The sequence below is a fragment of the Aptenodytes patagonicus genome, chromosome W (assembly GCF_965638725.1).
Source record: "Aptenodytes patagonicus chromosome W, bAptPat1.pri.cur, whole genome shotgun sequence".
NCBI classification, from domain to species: Eukaryota; Metazoa; Chordata; class Aves; order Sphenisciformes; family Spheniscidae; genus Aptenodytes; species Aptenodytes patagonicus.
Genome location: NC_134981.1, coordinates 35,812,543 through 35,837,921, shown reverse-complemented (window position 1 = coordinate 35,837,921; position 25,379 = coordinate 35,812,543). Strand labels below are relative to the sequence as shown.

Sequence of the window (25,379 nt, the reverse complement as noted above, 5' to 3'; positions counted from 1 at the left end):
CCCAGGCTGTAATTCGGGCCGGGTAACTTCCTCCGCCAGTCTCCTCCCCCTCGCACCCAGAACACGGAATAACTTCTTCGCCCCGCTCTGTGACACATCCACGGCCCCCGCCGCCAGCGGCCGGCCTGGTCTCCGGCAGGCGGGCCGGGCACGCTGTCCCCCGCCTGTCCCTTTAACTCTCCCGACGCATCGTGCCCGCTCTCTGTAATCCAGAGTGCGTAATCCTGTTTGGCTCTGCTCCCTCCCAGCGCCCACCCTCGGTAATCCGGGTCATCGCCATACTCCGAGTCACAATAGCGAGGAGATGCCTCCGCCGCCCCCTCTCCCCGCCCCCGGGACCGCCGGTGGAAATGAATCAGCAGAAGACGGCCGGCGGGGGAAGAGAGCGGGATGCACCGCGGTCCAAAATAAAGAAATAAAAGAGGATGCGAGACCCCAGGAGCGGGGGGGGGGGAAGCCGCGAACAAAGGCTTTTCTAGGGTAGCGGCGGCGGCGAGCCAGAGGGTGGGGGCGCGATCCGCCCAAGCTCCGCCGCCGGAGGGGGGGGGCATCGGGAAAGGCCCCCGGTTCGGGGCGACGGCGGGGAGGTGCCCACGAGTTACTCTGGGATGAGCCCCTGCGTGACAACGGCGAGGTGAGGAGGAAAGCGATGCTCTTCCTCCTCCTGGAACAATACTTCCCCCTCTTCCGCCGCTGCCCCCGCACCCGGCGGCCACCGCCTGCCGCTGCTCTTCACCCGCTGTGGGCTGGCACCCTTGGTTAACTCCTCCCTGCCTCTGTTTAAAGGACTCTGGAGGTTGGTGCCCTCCGCCCCGACGGGGGACTGTCGGGGGGGGGGGGCTCCCCCTCACCCGCAAGCAGCCCCTCGACGGGGCGGTAGCGGCCCTGCGAGGAAGGGGCTTATAGCTTCCCCGAGGACCTTCCGGGGGGGGGGGTGGTGGTGGTGGTGCGCTTGCGCTTTGTGCGGCCCGGGTGCGTCGCCGTGCGGCGGTGCCTCGCGGGGGAGGCAGCGGCGACTGAGCACTTTGTTCTCATTTTCATGTTTATTTGTGTTCTCTTCAGTTTTCTGTCTCTCCTCCTCCCTTCCCCCCCCCCCCCCCGAAAGTAGAAGCCAGACAAAAGATATTCTATTGCTTCTCACCGCCGGCTCGACAACTGGGGGGCAGGGCGGGACGGCGGCTCCGCGGGGCCGGTCCCTCCGTCCCGCCCTGTGCTGTGCCGGACCGTCCCCTGGCGGTGGCTCAGCTGCGGCTGCTGCTTGCCTTTTGTTCGCGGCGCCGTGTGGGGCTGAGCTGCGCAGAGCTGTGGTCCCGGTCCTGCGGCTCGGGGTCGGAGGGTGCTGAGCTCCCCCTCGGCCTTGTCTGCAGCGGATTTCACTTCGCGGGCAGCTGCAAATGTGCCTTCTGCTTTCCGAAGGGAAGCTCTGTTGATGTTCTTGGGCTAACCGCCCTTCCCTTCTGCCTAGGTGGAGTTCAGCTTTAGACATTTAAAAAAAAATTTTTTTTTTACTTTTAAAAAATTTTTATTTTTAATTTTTATTTGTTAAAAAATTGTATATATTAAAATTATAGATATTTTAAAAAATTTATATTTTTAAAATTTTTATATTTTAAAAAGATTTTTTAAAAATTACATATATTTTAAAAATATATTTCAAAACTATACACATATTTAAAAATCATTATATAAATAATAAAAATTATATATATAAAATATATAAATAATAACAATTATATATTTTAAAAAATTTTTATGCATTTTGAAAATATTTTTATGCATTTTTGAAAAATTATATATATTTTTGAAAATTTCATATTTTTAAGAAAAAATATGTATTTTTAAAAAATTATATATTTAAAAAAATTCTATATATATTTAAAAAAATTATTAACTTTCTTATATGTTTAATCTTTTGGCTTCCTCTCTCTTTCCGAAGGTCTGAGGTGTATCTGTGGTTCCTCAGGACTGGCAAAACCAGAAGTAGGGCTTTTTTAGTTTGGTTGGCAGTGCTGAGATTTCCCCCCCCCCCCCTTTTGCTTGCACTTGATTCTGTTTGCAAGCAACGAAGAATGACAGGAGTGCACATAGGGAGGGTTTCTTGGCTGATTACGTTTAAGTTAAGAATTCACTGTGAAAATAAAGCCAAGGGGTGATAAATAAAAGATGTGATGTTTTCTAGGACACCCAGTGTGGGCTTGGCTTTGCTTGCTTTCAGCAGTGGAATAGGCCTCAATGAGTAGTTGTGAAAGAAAAAAAGTAACTTTTTGCATAGCTTCAAAAGGGGAGTAATGTTGGCAAGGGTCAATGTGAAGAAATATGCAGAAATACAGTTGAAGTGTTGACTGCTGCTTTTGGACCCCTTAACTGCATTCCAAACAAATATATATATACCTGCTGCTGAAAATACCTTTGGTTGGATTTTTTTTTTTTTTAACCTTATGTGAGCCTCCTTTGGAAGGCTGCACAAAAATAGTAGTGGAAGCTGATGATGTGAAACATGTCAATTGTATTGTTATTAAGGGCATTGTCCAAATGCCTCTTAAACACTGACAGGCATGGGGCATTATTCCTGCTGTGTTTAGCATTGGTGCAGCCTCACCTTGAGTACTGTGTGCAGTTCTGGGCCCCACAATTTAAGGATGTGAAGGTCCTTGAATGCATCCAGAGGAGGGCAACAAAGCTGGTGAAAGGGCTGGGAGGCATGTCCTCTGAGGAGTGGCTAAGGACTTTGGACTTGTCTAGTTTGGAGAAAAGGAGGCTGAGGGGCGACCTCATTGCTCTCTGCAGCTTCCTGAGGAGGGGAAGTGGAGAGGTAGGTGCTGATCTCTTCTCCCTGGTATCCAGTGATAGGACGTGTGGGAATGGTTCAAAGCTGTGCCAGGGGAGGTTTGGACTGGATATTAGGAAGCATTTATTTACCAAGAGGATGGTCAAACACTGGAACAGGCTTCCTAGAGAGGTGGTCGATGAGCCTGTCAGTGTTTAAGAGGCATTTGGACAATGCCCTTACTAACATGCTTTAACTTTTGGTCAGCCCTGAATTGGTCAGGCAGTTGGACTGGATGATTGTTGTAGGTCCCTTCCAACTGAAATTATTCTATTTTATTCTGACAGAGGCCTTTGGTTTGCCTAGCGAGGGAGTCGTGGAGCACTTGGGTAGGCCAGGTCCTGGTATAGGAAAGTTCTTGTGTAATTTGGATAGGTAGCTGTGTTATTAGGGCTGGTAAAGGCTCTTGCTGGTGAGATACTCCTTGTGAAGCAGAAAGGTGTGACTGTGAAAGCAAATTTAACTGGAGTGAGTTATATTGGGTGGAGAACGGAATTGGTTCCATGTAATATGGTTGAATATGTAGCATTGAGGAAAACAACATTGAGTTTGTGTAAGTGCGTGTTTAGTGACCATATAAATGTGAACTTGTGTTCTTTGCAGTATGAGTAATGGAAACGCTGTAAATGTTTACTATCGTACTATGGAAAAGTGCAGTTATTGGACTAAGTACATTTTATTACATATCAATTCTAACAGCCTTACCTGTAACACTAAGTATTACTATAAACAGGGAATGCAGGATTTGATTTTTGAGGGAGACGCATAAATTTCAGTTCAGTGGTAGTTAAATGGAGCAATTTGCTTCTGAATTTTATGTTTTTTGGTTTTTTTTTTTTCCATCTAGCCCTGAATAAACATTCAGACAACTTTATCATGGCAACTCATTTCAAGTGAAAGAATTTAAAAAAACTTGTGTCTATGCTCTGCTAAAAATCTTCATCCTGCTTCATGCCCCCCCCCAACTTCCTCTCGTGTGTAATGGAAAAAAAAATCCTAAATAAAAGGAAGATAACACATTAGTGATATGCATAAATAATATTCTTAATAATCAAGCAGTAAAGTTGTCCGCTAGCCTATTTTGAAGTTGAATTATGTTGTCCTAGCATGATAATTAGCATCACTTATTTTTGAAAGATTTTTCTCCAAAGAAGTTGGCTTCAAAATTCCATTTGCATCGAACTTACTGATGTTTTTATAGCTTTTTAATGTTTCAATCAGACATGAAGGATTTTCTTCTTTAGTTTATTAAAAAAAAATAATGCAGGCTCCTAAAGCAAACCTTTTCAACTGTATAAAACAGAGCTTTTCTACTATACATGTTTTAAATTTATTTCAAACCAAGTATTTTTACTAAAAGTTACAGTCTAAACATGAAAGCACTTTGTGAGTAAATACAACAATCTGGAAGGAAAATTAGAAATTGACTGTGTTTCACTTGGCCAAATTGGTGAATATGCCAGGAGTGAGCAGACAGTTTTAGATGGTGAAGTGTATATTTGGTTTATGAGGTTAGCCCTGAATTAGTATACAGTACTGTATTGTCCTCACAGCTGTGGCTGTCAAGGTTAGGAAGAGGTGTGATCCATCTATAGCACAGCTGACCTGGCAAGAGCCCTTAATGCAGCTATTCTAGGAGAAGAAAAAAAAACAAACCCTGTGCCTCTGCTGGTATGACTCTTCTTGCTTGGGGAAAGATGGAGACTGCCTTTGCTGTAGCGCTATAAAGCTCAGCTTTGCTGCTGTAGCTGCATCCACGTTAGAAGTACTTGAAGTGTTTTTTTGATATGTCATATAAGTACTCCTAGAGTATTCATGTCTGTCTGTAATTTGAGGTCGGCTTGTCTTTGCTGCATAGACCCTGCTTGCTCATACAGGTCTTCCTTTAAGGCGTTACAATCCTTTCCACGGCAGCATAAGGCTTTGTAATCATGGTAGTCATGCCTCTTGGGTATGAATGGCAAGGGAGTGAGTTGGAGGGAAGGAAAATAATATAAATAATTAATTGACTGGCACTTATCACAGCTCTAGAATTTAATGTTAATATTGTGAGGTAGAAAGCTGCCTTGTCTGTGGAAGAGAGTTCAGCCGAACAGCATCATCAGCGTGGAGCTGCAGACTCGTTTTTCTGAAGCCCCTTGGTGAAATGTGATCAGAGGGATGTAACCAAAATACTTTTTAAAGACAAAGTAAAATTTCTCAAGTGTAAAATAATGGTTGGAGCTCCCTAGATGTTTCTTTAGTTGGTTTTTAAATGAAGTTAAAGACTTTATTTTTTTTTTTCTTTTAATGAGAAGTATTTATCTTCTGACTCAGATGTGCTTTTATCATCTATTGTTAGTTAATTATTCCCCCCCTCCCTTTTTTTTTTTTAAATATGAGCTAAAAGTTGGTGATTGCTTTCAAAACCAGGAGAAGCCATTTTCTCACCAGGAAGAGAAAGCTTTACAAGACCATGTTGGTAACTGCTACGTGTAATTCTGGTGGAATGTGATACCTATATGTATTGTAATCGGCAAATTTCAGATACTTTTAATGGATGATGATTCTAGTTAATATTTTTTTGTTTTCTCTAGCCATCTTTGCTCAAAATAATGTGAAATTGTAGAGCAAGTAAAACAAATGTAATTTCTCTTCTTTCAAGGCTTAATTGTTTGAGTGCCAACAGTATCATGTGAAACACCTTTCTGTTGATAAAACAACACCAGGTATTTTATTAGCAAAGCTGGCACAAATGTTTTTGTGTTGTGAATTGATATGCACCTTTTAGCAGACACGATGATCTTCACTGATGTATGCAATACATATCTAATTTTTGATGAAACCTGTAGGACACATGGATTTAGTAAAAATTTTTATCTAATGCAAGTAATACTAAATTATGTGACAAAACTAAGGCTGTCATTTGTGGAGATACAAGCACTGTGTTTTGCGTTAACTTCTTGGTGTCCTGTGATACCAAATTGTCCTGGTATGTGTAGTGACCTTTTTCCAAGGGGAGAAGGTTGTGTTAAACTCTGCATGTTTGAGGAGGACAAGAAGTTTATCTGCTGACATGCCGAAGAAACAAGCATGGTTTCTTCCCCAGTCAGCTTGATGTTGGGATTTGGTTAGGAATGTATGACTAAAACAAGTAATCCAGAATTTGTTAATATGATATTGTGGTAGGGGAGTAAACAAATGATGTCTGACTTCTTGGTGGACTTTTTTTACTTAATTCCAAGACTACTAGAGTCTTGTGAAAATATCTTCAGTGATTCCAGTTTCAGTTTGCTTTAAGAAATAACTACCAATATTTCCAAGTTCCAGAACAGAAACAAGTAAACTAATTTTTAAATAGTTCTTCATGAAAGGGAGACATATGAATGCATTCCAGTTTCCTTGTTAGATTTGGAATGCAATGCATTAATTGGGGAACACGCAAGCTATTTTTAGTGTGTATGCATATGTGCTCTGATGTACTATCCTTGACCTTGAATAATTTCTTTGGAAAGCCTAAAAAAAAGGGGGGGGGAGGAAAAAAGCTTTCTTTCAAGACCAGATTACTAGAAGCAGAAAACTTTGTAAATAAGCTCCTGCCTTTTTTCAGTCTTTCTCTTGAAATCCAGATTAGATATTTTTAGAGAAAGTAAGCATTTTAAAGTGATTCCAAGAGGTAAAAATAAAACTTTATACTATCTTTCCATGTAATTATTAACAGTAGGATAAATGTCATAGGACAGTGTCATTATTGCTCTAGAATTTTTTTATAATTTTTTTTAAGGAGAAAATGAATTGTAAATCACTTCCCATCACAGTTTTTAAAACAAGGAATCTTCTTTTATAGAAAATTTTTATATTGGGTTGACCTAACAAAATTTTTCATTGTTTGTTTTGGGTCAGTTTTCATGTTTCTCATGTTTCATTTTTCCCCTAATTTTGAGGCTTTCCTCGCTTCCAAGAAATCAATTTTCATTTTCAAAGCCTGCTTTCAGTTTAGGAAAGCAATTCCATCTCTGTATATGATCAGATGTTTTGGTATGTAGCAATTCTTGAATTTGAGCCAGTTGTCATGCCAGCAACCGATGCTTGTGTGTGTGCGCTCTCTCTCTGCACTCTAACTTTGAGATGAGCAATTAATTAAAACCAAAATCTGCTTGTGAGGGTAGGCTGAAACAATTTAAAAGTCAGCATTGGACAAATTGGTTTCCTTAAAAATCAGTAGCTAGTTGCAGTGTTTTGCCATATCATTTGCTTTTTTTAATGAACCTGTTAAAATTGAACCCTTACATAAGACTCTGGTAAAGTTCTAATTAAAAAAAAAACCAAAAAACCCCCACCAAACAACAAAAAACCCCACCCTACTTAGAGTGAGAAGTATATCATTATGTACAGCAGTTTTTACTGGTGAAGGATTGTTGTGGTTTAACCTCAGTCAGCAACTAAGCACCATGTAGCCGCTCGCTCACTCCTGCCCCCGCCGCCCCCCACCCCCCCGGTGGGATGGGGGAGAGAATTGGAAGAGCACAAGTGAGAAAAACTCATGGGTTGAGATAAAAACAGTTTAATAATTGTAATATAATGATAATAACAATAATATGATAATAATAATACAAAAAGCAAGTGATGCACAGTACAATTGCTCACCACCCACCGACCGATGCCCAGCCAGTCCCCGAGCAGTGGCCCCCCCGGCCAGCTTTCCCCAGTTTATGTACTGAGCATGACATCACATGGTATGGAATGTCCCTTTGGCCAGTTTGGCTGTGCCCCCTCCCAGCTTCTTGTGCACCTCCAGCCTTCTCAGTCAGTAGAGCATGGGAAACTGAAAAGTCCTTGACCAGTGTAAGCATTACCTAGCAACAACTAAAACATCAGTGTGTTATCAACATTGTTCTCATCCTAAATCCAAAACACAGTACTGTACCAGCTACTAGAAAGGAAAATAACTCTATCCCTGCCGAAACCAGGACAAGGATAAAGTATATTATGTGACACACTATAAGATATGTCTGCATGGGTTCAATTTTAATGTCACCTGCTATCCGGGTAATCTAGTTGTTATGTCAGGACAAGTCCTGAAGTTTTGTAGTAGTTAACAAAATATGAGTGCAAAGTTATAGTAGTATAGGAATGCAGCTGACACCCCTTAACTTACTTTCTCTTTAGCTGATTTTCTTTGGGGATTAGGTAGGAGAATTTACTGCATAATTAAAAAAAAAAGAAAAAAAGAACCACACTATTTTAACTGACAAAAGCTATCCTAATTTATGAATATGCTGTGACAGGAACTAATTTGAAATTTTAAAAGGCTTTCATGTGCAGGTACAGATTTAATGTGAATTCTGATTGCCTGGAATGCAGTCAACCTGACAGCATGTGAATACTTGAGTACTGTCCAACAACTGCACTTCTTCTGGGAGATCTGTCATCTTGAACTTCCAGTTTTTTCTTTTGGTTTACTATCTAAAACTACCTATGTAAAAAGCTTCTCTCGGCTGGATATGTATGCAGCTCTTGACATGGCTTCATAGAATCGTTTGGGTTGGAAGGGACCTTTAAAGGTCTTCTAGTCCAACCCCCCTGCCGTGGGCAGGGACATCTTCAACTAGATCAGGTTGCTCAGAGCCCCGTCCAACCTGACCTTGAATGTTTCCAGGGATGGGGCATCCACCACCTCTCTCGGCAACCTGTTCCAGTGTTTCACCACCCTCAGCGTAAAGAATTTCTTCATTATATCTAGTCTGAATCTTACCCCCCTTTAGTTTAAAGCCATTCCCCCTTGTCCTGTCGCAACAGGCCCTGCTAAAAAGTTTGCTGCCATCTTCTTTATAAGCCCCCTTTAAGTACTGATAGGCTGCAATAAGGTCTCCCCAAAGCCTTCTCTTCTCCAGGCTGAACAACCCCAGCTCTCTCAGCCTTTCTTCATAGGAGAGGTGTTCCATCCCCCTGATCATTTTCGTGGCCCTCTTCTGGACCCGCTTCCAACAGGTCCATGTCTTTCTTATGCTGAGGGCTCCAGAGCTGGACACAGTACTCCAGGTGGGGTCTCACCAGAGCAGAGTAGAGGGGCAGAATCCCCTCCCTCGACCTGCTGGCCACGCTTCTTTTGATGCAGCCCAGGATACGGTTGGCCTTCTGGGCTGCGAGCGCACATTGCTGGCTCATGTCCAGCTTTTCATCCACCAGTACCCCCAAGTCCTTCTCGGCAAGGCTGCTCTCAATCCCTTCATCCCCCAGCCTGTATTGATACCGGGGGTTGCCCCAACCCAGGTGCAGGACCTTGCACTTGGCCTTGTTGAACCTCATGAGGTTCACACAGGCCCACTTCTGGAGCTTATCCAGGTCCCTCTGGATGGCATCCCGTCCCTCTGGCGTGTCGACCGCACCACTCAGCTTGGTGTCGTCTGCAAACTTGCTGAGGGTGCACTCGATCCCGCTGTCTATGTCATTGATGGAGATATTAAACAGTACCGGTCCCAATACGGACCCCTGAGGGACACCACTCGTCACTGATCTCCATCTGGACATTGAGCCATTGACCACTACCCTCTGGATGCGACCATCTAACCAATTCCTCACCCTTTACCGGACAGTCCACTCATCAAATCCATACCTCTCCAGTTTAGAGAGAAGGATGTTGAGGGGGACCATGTCAAAGGCCTTACAGAAGTCCAGATAGATGACATCTGTAGCCCTTCCTGTGTCCACTGATGTAGTCACTCCATCCTAGAAGGCCACTAGGTTAGTCAGGCAGGACTTGCCCTTGGTGAAGCCATGCTGGCTGTCTCGAATCACCTCCCTGTCCTCCATGTGCCTTCGCATAGCTTCCAGGAGGATCTGTTCCGTGATCTTCCCAGGCACAGAGGTGAGGCTGACTGGCCTGTAGTTCCCCGGGTCTTCCTTTTTTCCCCTTTTTAAAAATGGGGGTTATGTTTCCCCTTTTCCAGTCAGTGGGAACTTCTCCGGACTGCCACGACTTCTCAAATACGATGGATAGTGGCTTAGCAACTTCATCTGCCAGTTCCTTCAGGACCCGTGGATGGATCTCATCGGGTCCCATGGACTTGTGCACCTTCAGGTGCCTTAGATGGTCTCGAACCTGATGTTCTCCCACAGTGGGCGGCTCTTCATTCTCCCAGTCGCCGCCTTTGCCTTCTGCGGCATGGGCGGTGAGGCTCGTGCACTTGCCGGTGAAGACCGAGGCAAAAAAGTCATTGAGTACCTCCGCTTTCTCCGTATCCCAGGTAACCAGGTCTCCCGTTTCGTTCCGGAGAGGGCCCACATTTTCCCTCGTCTTCCTTTTATCCCCGACGTACCTATAGAATCTTTTCTTGTTGCCCTTGATGTCCCTGGCCAGATTTAATTCTATCAGGGCTTTAGCTTTCCTAACCTGATCCCTGGCTGCTCGGACAATTTCTCTGTATTCTTCCCAGGCTACCTGTCCTTGCTTCCACCCCCTGTAGGCTTCCTTTTTGTGTTTGAGTTTGTCCAGGAGCTCCTGGTTCATCCATGCCGGCCTCCTGGCGTTTTTGCCTGACTTCCTCTTTGTTGGGATGCATCGCTCCTGAGCTTGAAGGAGGTGATCCTTGACTATTACCCAGCTTTCTTGGGCCCCTCTTCCCTCCAGGGCTTTGTCCCATGGCACTCTACCAAGCAGATCCCTGAAGAGGCCAAAATCTGCTCTCCTGAAGTCCAGGGTAGTGAGCTTGCTGTGCGCCCTCGGTGCCCTAAGGATCTTGATCTCCACCGTTTCGTGGTCACTGCAGCCCAGGCTGCCCTTGAGCTTCACATTCCCCACGAGCCCCTCCTTGTTGGTGAGAACAAGGTCCAGCATAGCACCTCTCCTCGTTGGCTCCTCTACCACTTGGAGAAGGAAGTTATCATCGACGCATTCCAGGAACCTCCCGGATTGCTTATGCCCTGCTGTGTTGTCCCTCCAACAGATGTTGGGGTGGTTGAAGTCCCCCATGAGGACCAGGGCTTGTGAGCGTGAGGCTGCTCCTATCTGTCTATAGAGGGCCTCATCCGCTCGGTCTTCCTGGTCGGGTGGCCTGTAGCAGACCCCCACTGTAATGTCACCTGTCCCTGCCTTCCCTTTAATCCTGACCCATAAGCTCTCGGTCGGCTCCTCATCCATCCCCAGGCAGAGCTCCATGCACTCCAGCTGGTCATTGACATAGAGGGTGACACCCCCTCCTCGTCTCCCCTGCCTGTCCTTCCTAAAGAGCCTGTATTCCTCCATCCCAACACTCCAGTCATAGGAGCCATCCCACCACGTCTCCGTGATGCCAATAAGGTCATAGCCCTGCAGGCGTGCGCACGTCTCTAACGCCTCTTGTTTATTCCCCATGCTACGTGTGTTTGCATAGAGGCATTTAAGTTGTGCCCCCGATGAAGCTGTCTTACTGGCTGGAGCTCCTTTGTGCTGCTCTTCAGGCGCTCTCCTGCTGACCTGTGTTTCTTCTCCAGGCTCTGGGCATCTATTGCTGGCCCTGGCATCAAACTGGTAGGAGTGGGAATGATTGAGGTTCCCCTCCCCCAGGATCTCTAGTTTAAGGCTGTGGTTAAACATTGGACCAGGCTGCCCAGGGAAGTGGTTGAGTCCCCATCCCTGGAAGTATTTAAAAGACGTGTAGATGAGGCGCTTAGGGACATGGTTTAGTGGACATGGTGGTGTTGGGTCGACGGTTGGACTCGATGATCTTAGAGGTCTTTTCCAACCTTACTGATTCTATGATTCTAAGCCCTCTTCACCAGCTTGGCAAGCTTATGACCGAAGATGCTCTTCCCCTCCTCTGACAGATGGACCCCGTCAGTCCCCAGTAGACCAGGTTTCTCAAAGCGAGTCCCATGGTCTAAGTAGCCGAACCCCTGGCTGTGGCACCAGTCCCGTAACCATTTGTTGACTCGCCAGATTCGACTGGCCCTTTCAAACCCCTTCCCTTTGACTGGCAGGATTGATGAAAAAAACTACCTGCGCTCCTGAGTCCCTTACTGCTGCTCCCAGGGCTCTGTAGTCCTTCTTGATAGTCCTCAGACTGCTCCTGGCTGTGTCACTGGTGCCCATCTTCATAACCTTCTGTGACCTGGATCACTAGAGATGTTGGCTGGTACTGTATGCTGCATTGCATTCTCCTTCTAGCTACATGCCAATTATCATGATTTACGTGATACCCTTGTGATGCATTACCATGCCGTCCTCTGACAAGGTAGCAATATGCATCTAGTCTTTGTTGCCTTGGCCCCACTATTGAAGACCAGGATGTCTAGTAAACTTGTGATGTAAGTCACTATCTTAAAATAGGTTTTTTCTGACTTAATTCTGCAAATGTGTAAACAGACTAGAGTGTAGCCTTCTAATAGTAACTAGTGTAGAGAATTCCTTTGTGGTTAAGTCAGAACTGATAAAAGGCCTGCTGTAGGAGCTGAGCGGTCGTACAAAAGACTTTAATGAATTGCGTCAAATCAGAAATAGTCTGAAGTGTCTCCTAATGTGGGCTTTTTACCAACGCTTTATTCAACCCTTCTGAAAAATGAAAAAGGAAGTGTGAAAGAGGGGAATCTTTAACTGTGTTTAAAGTATATTTTAAGATAATTGTGATGTGCACCACATATGCTTTAAAAAGGAGAGCTTAATCTTTTTATTTATCTATTATTTTTTACTCTAACCCTCTACTCCTTGTTGCAAGTGAGTAAATTTGACAGTCTTGAAATATCTGGAAATTTTTGCTTTGGAAATGCATGGGCAATGGCTGAGAAGGTCTGATGTTAATTGGAAGGATGCAGTACAACTTGTCAGTAAGCTTAAATTCACACTAGTAGAACTAGCTGATCAGATAAATCCAGAAGCTCATTTACTGAATTAATGTGCTAAAAAATCAGGTTACTTACCTTTTGTCCTGCTTTATTTAACAATCTGCCTGTTTACATAAGTAATCTTTCATTGTTAATTGGTGTCAGACCTTTAATAGATTAAGGGATTGTCAGAAAAATAAGGGGGGGTGAAATGGCACTATAGGCAGAAATTTCACAGAAGTAGGCATTGATATATATCTTTGTCTTTTTTTGTTTTGGACAAAGTTATTGTCATTCAAATGATCATTTTAAAGGCTGGGAAATAAATAGCTGTATGACTTGGAAGAAGTGAGACACTACACATGCCAAGTTTAAGTGTTAACTGGTTACTGACAGCTGGGTAGTAATGCAGATACTGTGCAGCTGACTACAATGTTTAATTTATACTAACTAATTAAATAAAGAACATTCGACCATTGAGGCACTTAAAATTGGATAAATTGTTTTATAAAGCGTGAGACATTTACAGTCTGTAATGCAGTAGAGGATCAAGTTTGCATGTATTCTAATTATTCTTGTATTTTTAAACTTGTGTTAAAAGCAAGGTTTTGGGTTAAAGGCTTTTACCAGCACTGGCTCTCTCGGGTTTGTTTCCTTATGCTTAAAGTTTGACTCTTTCTTATTTTATACTAGTGGCTCGTATTCTCTCTGCATACCAGTGTTCAGCTATGTGTGCAAGGCATAGTGGCAGCACAAACTCTCTTCAGCAAATCAGCTTCTAGCTTACCCTTGTCAAGAGCAGCTGGTGAGCTTTATTAATATTTAATTTTCTACATTCAGCTTTGATATTTTGACTGGCCTAAAGTTCATAGAGCACCAATCCATATTCAGTGATTAATGATGGTATTGATAGTGCATTTATGGAAAGTATAAATAAATGCAGATAGTATGGTCTTCAGGATTTCATATGCTTGGGGGCTGGTCATTTTTGCCACTTACCTGCAGTTTTGGCCATGAAATGGCAGATAAAATGACTGAGTTAAGAATTCATTAACAAAAATGTCTACAGATAATCTTCTGGAAAACATGAGCTAGTCAGCAAAGTTGTGTGAAGAACCTTACAGTAAGCTATTGATTACTTGCACAGCAGTTGCCTCAGTGAAGCACTTATTTTCCATCTCATGTTTGAGGAATACAGTACACTGCTTTGGGAGGGTGAAAAGTAGTCTTAGTAAAACACTTGTTTGCATATTTACAAAGCTGGCCTCAGTGACCACATTAAGCACGGCTTGTGCTTCTTCAAGACAATTCTGCTGAGTCCGCTGATTTTTAAAAGTTCAAGAACAGGGAAAAATCGATAGTCTAAATGAATTGTTTAATATATTAGCTAAAGGAAGGAAACTTGGAATGCTTTTATTCTGAAATGCTGTGTTATGACCAACGACAACTGGGTCAACTGGCTGTACTGCTGCTGTTGTACATGCAAAATGAGTCTCAGTTCCTCCGTTGATTTAGGTTGTAAACTGAAACCTTGCAAACTGACTACGATTAGTGTCTTGGGGATAAAATATCAGTCCATTATATTCTGTATCTGGATTTAGTGTAGCTATTACACAGAAGCATGAAACTTCAATTTTGCTTCTTCTAGAGCAGAGGGATGAGGATGACATAAAACGTGTAACTGTTTTCTAGCTCTTTGTTATTGCAAGCAATAATAAATTGATATATTGATATATGACAATATTGATATGTGAGAGAGCCATCATGCAGCTTTCTTGGTCAAATCTAAATGCATGAATTTATAGAGGTGACTTCAGCTAAATGTGCTACTAATGCATGAATGGTAGGCAGTGACTAGGAATGGGACTTGATGTAACAGATGCCGTGGCAGTCTGATGGGATAAGGAAGCTGAGAATAACTCGATTAGTGCTACTTTTAGAAGCAGCATACCACTTAGTTTTACTGACAGTTTTCAGTAATCAAACTTTACATTGTCATGTATCCTGGCAATAATTTATAGGCTTAATTTCTAGGTAGTTATGTAGATGATAAATGTAAGTGGCTGTTTGGTGGCAGGAGTGAAGAAGGGTTTAGGAGTAAACAAGAGTTTGGCTCATTGAATAAGATGTACTTGAAGAGAAGAGAGGTAGTAAAATGCTGAGTTAACCTTTATAGATGAGAGGCTAGGAAGAGAAGTGGGCAAGTGGTGATGCCTGAGATAAGGTAGAGGTCAAAGAGCTCAGTAGATCCCTGAAGAGGTGTATTTAAGGAGGATATAGTCTAAATGACTGCTCCCTCTACATGGTCTACTTTCAATGGGTATTAGCGAAGGCATGGAAGCTGGTAGATTCTTTCCTGCAAAATGAAACAAAGCTTTCAAAATGGAAAGCAGGTTGGCAAACTGTAACTTAGCTGTCCTGTAGCTTTTGAAATGGTAAAATATGTTTAAAGTTATGAAGTGGGTGTTCTCTTACATCTTCTTTATAAAATTTAAATTGGTATGTAAGGTTAAAAAAAGAGAGTATCTGACACACAAAGGAAACACACTGTTTTTCAGCAAGCGCTGACTTTCTATTTAATTGAAGGGTGTTTGTTGGACTGTACTTTATCAGAAGCGGAAACTATTTCTGTTGGGTCATGGTGGAGGTTCCATCATTACAGTGGTGGTGTGGTTTAACCCGGCAGGCAGCTAAACACCACACAGCTGTTCGCTCACTCCGTCCCCACACCCCAGTGGGATGGGGGAGAGAATTGGGGGGAAAAAAAAAAAAAAAGTAAAATTCGTGGGTTGAGATAAAGACAGTTTAATAGGACAGAAAAGGAAGGGAAAATAATAATAATAAAAATAAAAGAATATACAAAACAAGTGATGCATAGTGCAATTGCTCACCACCCGCTGACCGATGCCCAGCCAGTTCTCGAGCAGCAGTTGCCACCCCCCAGCCAACTCCCCCCAGTTTATATACTGAGCATGACTTCATATGGTATGGAATACCCCTTTGGCCAGTTTGGGTCAGCTGTCCTGGCTGTGCCCCCTCCCAGCTTCTCACTGGCAGGGCATGGGAAGCTGAAAAGTCCTTGACTGGTGTAAGCACTACTTAGCAACAACTAAAACATCAGTGTGTTATCAACATTATTCTCATACTAAATCCAAAACACAGCACTATACCAGCTACTAGGAAGAAAATTAACTCTATCCCAGCCAAAACCAGGACAAGTGGTAAAACAAAGCCATTGACTTCATTTTGTACAACTGTTTGAAACAGATTTATTCATAAAGTTAAATATGCATTGATAAGATCATAGAATATAACCGAATTTCTTTTATTATAAGGTATAGTCAAATTGTGTCTTAATTCTCCTCAACAGGCAATAAATGGCTTAATTTTAAAGCATTCTGTATTACAAAAAGAGTAGGTATGTTTTCTGTCTTTTTCCTTTTTCTTTTCTTTTTTTTTTTTCTCTCCATAGTAGTGAATATTTGTGGTACCCAGACTTGAGAAGAACTGAGAGGGTTTATTTTTGCCTTTTTTTTTTTTTTTTTTTTTAATTCCCAAGGCTATATGTTGTGCTGACCTGGGAATAAGGATGGGGAGTGCAATGTTAGACTGGATAAATGGAGAGAGATGTGAATCGTGAGCATGCACTTCAGTGAATCCTGCCTGTTATGAGGTCCATCTTCCCCTCCCTCCTTGAATAACAAAATGAAGTTAAGAAGTAGAGATGAAGTGTTGAGAAACATCTACTGAAAGGAGGAAGCAGAGGAGGATGACTGTGCAATGAGACACTGAGCTGTGATTTTTAGGAAGTAAAAGGAGAGCCACAAAAGCCAGTAAAGGTCAAAAGTTCTGGGAGAGGAATCATCAATTTATAGAAGCACTGAAAGGGAAAGGAATACAAATCCTGAAGCATATCCAGAAAAGCTCTCCACTGGGGACCTTGGTGAGAGCCATCCCAGTGTGATGCACTGCGCTGGAACCAGCAAACGCTCAGTGGCAGAATCACATTCCAGGCAAGGGCCTCAGTGTACTCAATTATTTGGCAGTGGGAGTGAGAAGATGGTGATGTGGGGCAGGTGGTGTTATGATATAACACAAGCACGTCAGGCAGAAGTTACATGGGTGAATGAGGTGGGGGAGTCAGCAGCATAAGAGTGTAAAAAGAAGTCTGTATATTAGCCTAGCATATATGTAGCTTGATTGGTAGGTGGGGTGTTATCTGTAGCTGTGTTTTGGGCCAGGTAGCTTGGAAGGGATAGCATTGCATATGACCTTGGTAAGGAAATGAATGTCCTGAACCTGGGGATGGGGGAGTGTGGTGTGAGGGAATAAGCAGATCTACCTATATTGCAGTTGCTGCCATCTGATGCTGGTTTGAAGTACAGTGGGAAGGGTACGTTTGCAGTGTGGGCTGGTGGTGGGACTGCTGCTGAGGTAGCCTGCGATTTAATCTTCCATCAGTAGCTGAGTACAAGTAAGTGTAAGTTGCCAGCAGCATGTTCAGCAAAGGTTGGAGGGACCTTTGACAGGCTCATCCCCCGCAGAGCTCAGTGCCATCACACCCTGCTCTCAGCACCAAGCAGCTCCTCTTCCACAGGCAAAAGCACTGCCAGGTCTTTGTTCAGTTTGCTTTCCTGTGGGAATGAATATATTTGTGAGCAGGAGGCTGTTGTGAGGTTTTTTAGCAATATGTGCTCTAGGTGTCTAATGGCAGTGTCCAGCACAGTGGTTACAGCTTGTTAGCCCTGACATGGGCATGCTGGTGCAGTGATACAGGTACTAGGGGTTGGTGTTATGATGAAAGGGCCTCCATTAGCTTGAGCTGTGCGTGTCAGCTGTTCAGAGACTCTTGTACTGGCCTACAAAACCTGGATTGTGTCATAAAGGTGGTGTGCTGATCAAAGGCTGAGACCAGTAGTCTACGGTCTTTGTAAATACAGGTTTAAAGCTAAAATACAAGCCTGATGTCTATCTTCTTTCTAAGGCTGGTAACCTTAGGTTGCCTGACAAAGATTATAAATGACAAAAGCCATAAACCTTTACTCTGAGAGAAGTTGAAACTGTATTTCCAGTTATAATTTAGCAGCGTTATCGCTCTTCCCCCTCCCTTTTTCTAGGGAATGGGCACATTCCTCGTTGACCAAGGACGGACTATGAAACAGACCTAACAAATGTTTTCCATTGTGAAATACTCTAGTCAGGAATTTGCTGTGCTGTGACTCATTTACTCCTCTGTGCCTCATCGTGTAACTCCTAGAACAGAAAATGCATATTGCTGTGCTTATAAACTTGTATTTTGGAAAGTGCTTTCATGATTGTCATTTGCAAACTTCACCCACTGTGTCATTCACCCTGAAGTTACGTGGTTGCTTTAGGCTGGCTTAAATGCAGCCTGCTGTCAAAGGGATGCTGCAGTTCTCAAGCTTGCACCTTGGGCCAGGGTTTGTGGAGCTGTGTGGTGAGCCAGACAACTGGCCTGCTTATGAATTCAGATCTTGCTAGGTGAGTTTTATTGGCCAAAAAAAAGCTACTGTTGATTCAAGGGAGAGTAGATTGCAAGAGGGGGGCACTGAGAAGGGCAGGACTCATTTCTGTGTCAGTCACACTTAAACTGGCTTAAAGTGATCATGAAGCTCTGACTGCTGCCTGGGGAAAGATGGCTGCTGTGCTTGGGAATTCACTATTGGCAAAAGGTGGCCTGATTGTTCCAGAGATGGCAGCATGGGCCTTTCCTGAGCTGTGATGTGTGTTGGGCCTGTATGAGTGAGCCATCTTCCACACCTCTTCATCCATAGTGTTTTTCCTTGTTACAAAACCTTGACCAAGCAATGAGTCCCCCTACCATGCTCCCCCAGTGGTTAAAAGAAAGCCAGACAAATGTTTACTTTAGGAGTACAGGAAAGGGGAAGGAAATACCTAGCTATTTACTCCAATCGTGCATGTTCACTTCTCTCTGTATCTGCATAGCTGTTGCAAAAGGTGCTTTTTGCCTTCAAAGTTCATATCTTGCCTCTCTTGAGACAGTACTGAGCTTCAGCATACTTATACATAACACAGACTTTTGAGGCAATTTTTCCACTTATTATACAGTTGTTTGGTGACCAAATAATGTGTTCTATGTTTTATTTTCATTCATAGCTGTTGACTTCAGTTGCTACAGTAAGCATTCACAGCTTTTTGTCTGGTTAGGCCTGCTGAGCCAACATAGCTAAAAATGAGCTGGAATCTCCTCTTTGTTTCTTGGGCTTTGATTGGTTGCCCCTCAACAGTCTCACTGGAGGCTGCAGGGTCATGATGGTATAGCAGAGACTTCAGTTGGCTTGCATGGTCTTTATTACTGGTAGTAATGCATGAGAAGGAAATGATGGAGCAGGACTTGTAGATCTCAAGCTGAGTTTGTAGGGCTGGCATGTAGGGGGGGAAAAACCCCTTATTGCTTGTAAACTGAGTACTTTTGATATGGACCTCACTGAGAGTCTAAAATAGCTTTGTGGGGTTCCAGTATCATTACTACTTCCCCAAGTAGAACAGCAATTGAGTAGAACGTTGGTGCTTTTCTATAACTTGCATAGTGTGGAAGTTAAATGACAGACAGCTGCTTCAGTAAGTGAGGCGTATTTACTGAATTGATCTGTTTTCAGGACTAGAATAAAGCAGATGTGTGATCTATTCCAGATGGACCGAACTAACACAGCACTAAGCTTGCCCATAACTGGTGGAGAGAAGTACATTGGAAGCCCTGTTGCACGCTTCACAGTGCGAACGAGTCCATTTTCAGGGCAGAAATGGCTTCCCTTTACCATAAAGAGAGATTTCATGGGGCTTTATGCGGGCCTGTCTGGGATAGGATGCTTTGGCTTTCTCAACTGCTTGCACTGGGGGAGATTAAAGCTTATCAACAAGGCTTGCTTTCAACAGTAGCCTGTTTCGATGTGGAAGGATTGATCTGGGTTGCTCGCTTCCTAGAGCCTTCCTGCAGGTCTGCCTAGAGGATTGTGGCTGTCGGACTCTTTAAGGCATGCATGAGTGAGAGACCAAGTCCTTAAGTTGTACAGAGCTTAAGCAGGGTACTTTACCTCTCTTAGTTGTCTCCTGCTAGAAAGGAGCCTGCATGACCTCCAATCCTAATTGAAGTGTCTAGTTTCCTTCCTAACCTCTGCCGGTGGTGTTTATTGTACATGTTTATCCAGGCTTCTAAACTAAATATTTCTTCATTTGAGGAAGGTGAAGTTAGTCTGTTATCTTTCCTGCTCCATTGCTGCACTGCTAAGAGTCTTCTAAAATTAGATGGCTCCTTTCTGTCAAATGATGTTTTAGGCTGATCACAGGTGTTTAATGTGATACTGTTGTGAGCTGACCATGATTTCCGCAAGCCAAGTTTGTTAAAGAAGTACCAACTTGAACTCTTGTCCACTTAGTGAATGAAGAACAGTCAGGTATATCAGTCCTTCAGTTTTTGTACCAATTAGTTTGGTTTCATGGCTGACTTCCTTTTAACCCCTCCATTTCTACCCCTACTTTCTCTTTGCTATTTTGAAGATATACAATTGGGGAAACTGGCTGTTCAGAACAGCGTACTGAGCTATATGCAGTGCTGTTGCTCACATGAAGCTAACAACTAGGAAGAACAACAGTCTCCATGAGTAATGCAAGAGGTTCTTTAAACACAGTCAAATAAAACAAAAGCGTTAAATTTTGAAGCTTGGCTAAGCTATATTATTATATTATATTATTGATAGGACGAGAGGAAATGGCCTCAAGTTGCGCCAGGGGAGGTTTAGATTGGACATGAGGAAAAATTTCTTTACTGAAAGAGTGGTTAAACATTGGAACAGGCTGCCCAGGGAAGTGGTTGAGTCCCCATCCCTGGAGGTATTTAAAAGACGTGTAGATGAGGCGCTTAGGGACATGGTTTAGTGGGCATGGTGGTGTTGGGTTGACGGTTGGACTCGATGATCTTAGAGGTCTTTTCCAACCTTAATGATTCTATATTCGGTGTAAGAAGTACTATCCCAGGAAGGATGAAGGCTTACAGGACCTGAGTGGGGGAAGAGGAGAGGAGCAGTGCTTGTAGGCTTCCTTTAACTTCATGAAATTCTTAAATTATTTCATCTGCTATGGGTGGATGTGTGTACTTTATTATATTTACACAAATCCAAGATCGTGACACAGATTCAGGTTAGTCTAGAAAAACTATTTTAAGTTACATTTTATTCATAACAGAGTATGTTTTGTCTCTAATCTGGGGAAATTTTTTTTTTTTCCCCCTCAGTAAAAAAGCATTATTTTATTGAAAAGGCATTTAAGAGGGTTAAAAGCCTGGGATTTTTTTTTGCCCTACAGTTGAGCGAGCCTCCTCAAACCTGCCAAACTTAAAACTCAGTGGGATTGATGTTTTCTTAATGGAACAGACAGCTCACAGTGGATGTTCTCATCACAACTCTGGAGTTGAGTGAAAAACAGTCTATCACCAAAAACCAGAAGAACTTACCTAGTTCTTTGCATACAGATTTGCTCACAAGTTCAGAATTTTGCAGAACTGGTTCAGGAATCCTGACTTGCACTTGCCATCCTTGCCAAAGCCCTCCAGAAGCATTACGTAAATACCTTCGTGCCAGCTGAAGGTGAGAATGCTGCCTGTGGGTGCATGGCCAGAAGCTGCTTACTGTAATTTCCTCTCTTTGGACCTTTATCTTACACCTTCCCAAAAGACAGCTGACTGCTTTCCATCAAGAGGTAAAGTCCTGTGGATTACTTTCCAGTCACTGTTGGGAGACTGTCCACAGGGCAATTTCTGCAGAGTGATGAATGTGCCACTAGCCATGCCTTTGCATAGTTTTTGTTGCTGCAGTAGGTGTGAAGTTATACAAGGTTGTTTGACCTAGTAGAGAAGTCTAAGACAACTCTTGGGATTTTAATTTTGAAGATATGAGGAAGAGGTCATACTGGGTTGAGATTACTACTACTATTTAAAATGGTTTGTTTGGTTTTATCCACTTTGGTGCTATTTGAATTCAGGCCAGAGAGTTCCTGTCAGTTTGTGGTGTGTTGACCTTGGCTGGATGCCAGGTGCCCACCAAGCCACTCTATCACTCCCCCTCCTCAGATGGACAGGGGAGAGAAAATATAACGAAAGGCTCATGGGTCGAGATAAGGACAGGGAGAGATCACTCACCTGTTACCATCACGGGCAAAACAGACTCGACTTGGGGAAATTAATTTAATTTATTACCAATCAAATCAGAGCAGGATAATGAGAAATAAAACCAAATCTTAAAACACCTTCCCCCCACCCCTCCCTTCTTCCTGGGCTCAACTTCACTCCTGATTTTCTCTACCTCCTGCCCCCGAGCAGCACAGGGGGATGGGAAATGGGGGTTGCAGTCAGTTCATAATGTGTTGTCTCTGCTGCTCCTTCCTCCTCACACTCTTCCCCTGCTCCAGCATAGGGTCCCTCCCATGGGAGACAGTCCTCCACAAACTTCTCCAACGTGGGTTCTTCCCATGGGCTACAGTTCTTCATGAACTGCTCCAGCGTAGGTCCCTTCCACGGGGTGCAGTCCTTCAGCAACAGACTGCTCCAGCATGGGTCCCCCACAGGGTCACAAGTCCTGCCAGCAAACCTGTTCCAGCGTGGGCTCCTCTCTCCACGGGGTCACAGGTCCTGCCAGGAGCCTGCTCCAGCGCAGGCTTTCCACGGGGTCACAGCCTCCTTCAGGGCACATCCACCTGCTCCGGCATGGGGTCCTCCATGGGCTGCAGGGGGACAGCCTGCTTCACCATGGTCTTCACCACAGGCTGCAGAGGAATCTCTGCTCCGGCGCCTGGAGCACCTCCTCCCCCTCCTTCTTCACTGACCTTGGTGTCTGCAGAGTTGTTTCTCTCACATATTCTCACTCCTCTCTTCTGGCTGCTGTTCCGCAGCAGTTTTTTCCCCCTTCTTAAATATGTTACCACAGAGGCGCTACCACTGTTGCTGATTGGCTCAGCCTTGGCCAGCGGTGGGTCCGTCTTGGAGCCAGCTGGCATTGGCTCTATTGGACATGGGGGAAGCTTCTGGCATCTTCTCACAGAAGCCACCCCTCTAGCCCCCCCTGCTACCAAAACCTTGCCACATAAACCCAATACACACTTATGCTGTGCAGATGGCAGGTTTAGTTCATCCAGCAGTCTCTTTAAATGTATCCATCTTTAAAGATAAAATAAAATTGTGTGCAAACTAGGAGCTGGGACTCATGAAATTACGTTCACCACACACTTTCTGCTAAATGCATCCCAGAAGAACTTAGAGTGCATAAAGTGATTTGATAGGCTTCCATCAAGTTGAATCTGTTACAGATTCTGGATGCAAGTACTGGATCTGTTTTAGCTCGGAATACTTGTGCAGAAACAACAGGCACAAAATTGTCTAGTCTGAGTCTTTAAGAGGTGCCCTTTAATAGTATCTTCCCAAGAATAACACTGCACCAGGTTAAATGCACCAAGCCAATAAAAGATTTTTTTGTGCATAATGATTGAAACCTTGGCCATTGGGAGCCCTCAGAACATTCTTCGTGTGAATCACCTATATGAAACTTGTTTTCAGGTAGGAGTGGCTATTCTTGACTTAGACCGTTGTCTGGATTTACTAAGTGTTCACATTAAAAGCAGTGTGTTGGTTTTGGAAATACCAGCTTCCTTAAAAGAAGGAAAAAATCTATCTTGAATGATGAAATATGGTGAATATACAGGTCCACACTGTATTTCTCATTGAGCTTCATGATGGTTTCATTTAATTTCCTTCTCTTCCTTCCCCCCCCCATGTAGTAGTGAGAAGAAAAGACAAAGGCAAAAGCAAAACTGAACCCTATGCTGTTTATTATGAAGGTGCCACAAAGACAGGTGAGATTTAGACCTTCTATTTGTAAGCAAAATGTGACATTCACCTCGTTAGATGCAGTGGTTGTGAACCTTTTGAAATCCTTCAACTCTTAATTGCTAAAAACTTGAAATACATTACTGATGATTGCTAAATTTTTAATATTTTTGCATTCTGGTTATTCTGAATATAATTTGGCACATCTTGATTAAGCCTGCTTTAATTTGATGCACGTGGGGAGAGTGGACGGAACACAAAGGAGAAACCTCAGCTGAAAGGTGGAATAGCTTCAATCAACCTGGTCATTTAGGAAAAAATGTATTTCCTCAGAAAATGGGATAAAGTATGCATGTGCTGTATCTTGGTCATTATTTGAAGTTTGCTATGCCTGAAATAAAATATCAAACTTGGATCTGTACCATAATTGGCAAGTTATTTTAGAGTGAAAAACTTAGCAGGTGAAGGGAATTTGTGGCTTTTAATCAGTTCAGTGAAAGTTATGCAGTTCTTGAGCATGCCTGGAAAGGTATGAAAATGTTTTTCTTCTGTTGACAGCATTCAGAGTTGATATACATCTACCCTGTTAGACTTATATTGGCCTACCTAGTGTTTCACTTAAAGCAGGAACAGGATCTATAAGAAAACCTGCATTAACCCTATGTGCTGATGACTGCTGCTCCTGTTGCTAATGCTCTTGTATTTCACAGTAGCACTTAGCAGGAGGATAGCCTATTTTTGGCACTCTGAGGTTAATTACATTTATCATGCTGTTTACACAGACTAATTTTGAAGGCTATCACCAAATAGGTGTGGGAGGGAGAAAAAAAAATCTCTCAGAATATATTGAAATGCTTATGTGTTTTGGAGACTTTCTTCCATTATAAACACAGAAACTACTTGCCAGCTTTCATTTTCTGCCAGTAGTAATAGGTTTTCCATACATCCACAGCTGTTTATCGTGTGAACAGCTGGCAAAAGCTCAGGCTTTCAGGGGTAAGGTGAGCTGGTCTCTGGGTAGAACAAAGACATTCAGTAGGGGGGGAAGGCGCTTTTTTCTCCAGAAGCACAAGTGTAAAGGCAGCTGGCAACATGAGTGCAAATCAGAAACATGTCTGGAAACTTAATTCCCCCGATTGTGGTGTTACTGAAGTACAAGGATTTATTTTTACCTTATTGTCTTTAAGGATGTTAATATTTAGCAAATAAAACTGTATGCTGCTGCTTTTTGGGTTGTAAAAAACCGCTGTAATGCACAGAGAATAATTCTGTTAAAATAGAGGGAAGGAAGTGCTTGCACAAATGATGTGATTTGTCTTGTGAGGAATGGGGGGTCACTAGGGTTAAACTAGATTAAATAAACCCTGTAGGTCTTGGAGCTCTTGGGTTTTCCCGAATTTGGCATTATGGAAATACTCATTCAAATAAGCAACCCCTGCTGTTTGTAAACCAGTATCTTGATGAGCTTGCTTTTGTAATACTCCTTCCACAGCCATATGTCCTGGTTTCGGCAGGGATAGAGTTAATTTCCTTCTTAGTAGCTGGTACAGTGCTGTCTTTTGGATTTAGGATGAGAACAATGTTAATAACACACCGATGTTTTAGTTGTTGCTAGGTAATGCTTACACTAGCCAAGGACTTTTCAGCTTCCCATGCTCTACCGACTGAGAAGGCTGGAGGTGCACAAGAAGCTGGGAGGGGGCACAGCCAGGACAGCTGACCCAAAATGGCCAAAGGGACATTCCATACCCTGTGACGTCATGCTCAGTACATAAACTGGGGAAAGCTGGCCTGGGAGGCCGCTGCTCGGGGACTAGCTGGGCATCGGTCGGTGGGTGGTGAGCAACTGTACTGTGCATCACTTGCTTTGTGTATTATTATCATTATTATTATTATTACATTATTATTATTGTTATTATT

General features: G+C 43.4%; 1 protein-coding gene across 1 annotated transcript in view; it reads left to right on the top strand.

The window, feature by feature from the left end:
* LOC143172030 (zinc finger SWIM domain-containing protein 6-like) overlaps positions 1-25,379 on the top strand; it is a 144,461-nt gene that overhangs the window by 781 nt on the left and 118,301 nt on the right. The gene's annotated exons all lie outside the window — the stretch shown is intronic.